We start from the raw sequence: 3,349 nt of genomic DNA, 5'->3' as shown, positions 1-3,349 counted from the left end.
GGAATGCCTGCTGAAAAAAGCCCTTGCCCAGCCACAAGGCCCAGGTGAGCATAGCTTAGAGTTAAGCACAGCTGAAATAGAAGTTGTACCTTATCTTGAAAGCCTTTTCCTTGACAGCTCCTTATTTAGCATGCTACCCACTGCAGGCCCTTAAGTATTTAACTTTTCTTTTTTTGGTAGATCCAGTCCTCTGCTGTTTTAGCATCTCAGCTTTAGGGTGTGCTGCAGACAAGGATAAAATGAAGAAAGAATGGGTCTAAGGTAGATATTTTATTAAGGTACAGGCCACTCGAGGACAGATATTGAGGCACTTCTGGGAAGGGGATAAGCAACACAAGAGTAATTCTATCTGCCCTTTCCTAAGTATATAGCTACTGCCTTTCCTCTGCCATCTGCAAGAGATCCACTAAAGAGAGGCTGCATCACACCGTTCAGGGTAATTAGACCCTGCAGTTTAGGATTACTTTAATATACTTGAAGATAGAGGGAAAGAAAAACCCTTCCATTTTCTAATTCACACCTATGATACAGCAAGCAGCCTGGCACTTGAATCTGGAAGACCACTGTCATCTGAGCTTACCCTCCCTTGGGTGACTTTCACAGGGCCCATCCCAGCTCTGACCACAGGACTCTAAATTCAGTAGAACTCAAATTCGTAACTGACCCTTTTAGCTAATGGAGTGTTCCCAGATAAAAGAAACATATACAATACATTTTCTAAACACATGGCCAGGGGTGTAGGGGAGAAGAGCATACAAATTCTTGCTGACTTGTCAAATCTCTAAGACCCTAAAATGAGAAGAATATAAAGGAAAGACCAAGCAAACAAAGCACACAGTGTAGCTGATGCTCCGTTAAATGTAGCAACATGCCAAACTCTCAAGGCTTTTGCCCAACCAGGAAAGTGCTTAACAAACCAAAGTTTTCCTTACTGCTGCTGCCATCTTCTCACTGCTGCATGTGGAAGGAGACATTTTCTTTAATGCCCCACTGGGCTCCTTGTGCCAGCAAACTAGGGACTTCTTCCCTTGCTGGCACAGATGTATTCTTACCTGTCCTGTACCTATCTCCCACACTACTACTGAAACAACCATCTACAGAAATGAGCTAAAAGAACACCTAATACCCACGCACCTCCAGTTTGTATGCAAGTTACCCGGAGCATCTAGAAAATCCAACTTTGCTTCAGAGTTTCAGTAGGTACTTCTGTGTAACCTGCTTCATGCCTGCAGCTCAGGGTTGTCCCAAACATCTGAAGCCATCAGCAAAGCAGCAGGAGCAAGGCAGGCCCACCTGACCTACTGGGCAGCCCTTGCCACATAGGAACAACAACCAGGCAACCACACAGATTGTGTCACTTGTTGATGAACACCAATGTTGCAACATGTGAAATGAAGCAAAACTGTAAACATTCGTGCATGTCCATGACAAAAGGAGCAAAAAGACACCTCTCCTTTCCACATAAGGGAAGCTCCTATGCAGGGCCAGGAGAGGGAACTGTGGTGGTGGGAAGGCAGACACCAGGAAGTCCACGGCATGATGAGGTTCCAGTGACCCATTGTGGGCACACAGCACAGCAATGACAGTGCCAGCAGGAAATGGCAAAAAAAAAAAATAAAAAAAATTCCATTTTACAACATGGTAAAGGATGTGGGTTTTGTGGGGTATTTTTTCTGTTAAGGCCAACCTGCTACCTTTTGTATCAATGATAAGCAATCAATGATAAGCAATCAATGATCAACAGTAAAGTCAGAGCTCCTGAGTTCAGTCCACAGCAGCAGTGCATACAGGACAATCCTTCCTCTCAGTATTCACACACACACACAAGTTCAAAAGCCAAGAAGTTTTCTAAAAAATCCACGTGTAGAAAAACTTGAACAAAAATAATCCCTCAGAATCTGCCAGGTTCTTACTGACTTCCCACCATTCTGGGATATGGGTGGGATAGGAAAATGCAGCACAAATAGCCTAAAATAAAAGAATGTGCTAGAATCTCTTCATTCTCAAATCACTTAAGAACAGGTCCATTGGAAGATGTACTTTAAATAAGGATATTTAGAAATAAAGTACCTTGTCTTTGTGCTTTATGAAGAGTAGCTTCCCGTAAGCTCACATTTTGACTATACATTACCCCGAGTTCCCTTTCATCTACTTCCATCTGGTCTAAGCCACAATGCCAGCAGGAACCCTCAGAGATGTGTCGTTTTGCCTGGACAGCCTGAGGTCTTGCCGACAGAGCTGCCTTACAGAAAAGGACAGACAAAGAAATGCACTGAAAGAGGAACTCTTGCCGTTGGATCCGACGTAACTAATATGCATGGTAGTACCTTAAAGGTTTCTCTTCACACACATTTCAAGTGCTGTGACTGCAGAAAGTGGGATTTACTTTTTGCCAGTCACTTTCTCATAATTTCTGAACTTTTAAGTTTAGTTCTTTACAGATTCAGAGTTGCAAAAGAAAGTGCACCGAACAACACTCCTGTTCAGGTCAGGAACAGGCAGACAGAGCTGTTCAGTGCTGTTTTAATCAGTCACTAGAATCCACTGCCTCATGTATCTGGGATTCTGTCACAGCCAAGACCAAGTTAAGACTAAATACACTCTGTGCTTAATCTGGGAAAGACTACACAAACTGCAGTGTGATACAGGACAGCATAGCATTTAACCTTTGAATCGCACAGGAGGCATCAGACTTACTTCTGTGTAGTTTTGCCATGTCTTTGCTGAATATGCCCTGGCATCAAAGTACTGATCAGAACAGCACCGTATCCAGCATAAATTTTGCACCTCTGGTGACTCAAGGGTGGCAGTAGAGTTGGCTGGGCAGGAGAGGAGCAAATGGATTCTCAAACCAGCAAATAGCAGTGTCCCCTCCCCCCCAACCCGCCGTCCTGCACCTCTCCCCCAGGAACACCAGGATGCTCAGAGATAATACAGCTATAGAGAGGCAGCATCTTTACAGGATGGGGCTCCAATAAATGTTGGGGGCCAAAACCAGTGTAAGCGAAGAGGTAAGAATATAAGCACTCTCCCACTGGGGCTTAGGAGAAACCTGCGAGGTTACGAGGAGCAGTGCTATACCTGAGAGGAAGCAGAGACAAAAGGGAGACCAGCCTCTCGCTACAGGACTCAGGTTGGCTAATGTTTGTTAGGGAGGGCTTGGGGGGTGCATCGGGGAGTGACAAGACAGCACAGCTGCAGTAGCGGTCAGTCTGAGAAGCCAAGAACTCCAGGGGTCAGCAGCAGCTGGCTCTCCCCCTGGGGATTCTCTGTTCCAGTTCCTAGAGTATGAGCACCCCTTTCTTCAGCACCTGCATTTAAGTTATTAAATTTGCAGAATTTATTTTTT

Source organism: Chaetura pelagica, unplaced genomic scaffold (genome assembly GCF_000747805.2).
Source record: "Chaetura pelagica isolate M959 unplaced genomic scaffold, ChaPel_1.0 scaffold117, whole genome shotgun sequence".
NCBI classification, from domain to species: Eukaryota; Metazoa; Chordata; class Aves; order Apodiformes; family Apodidae; genus Chaetura; species Chaetura pelagica.
The sequence above is the reverse complement of the archived record's forward strand: the minus strand, read 5'-3'. Positions refer to the sequence as shown.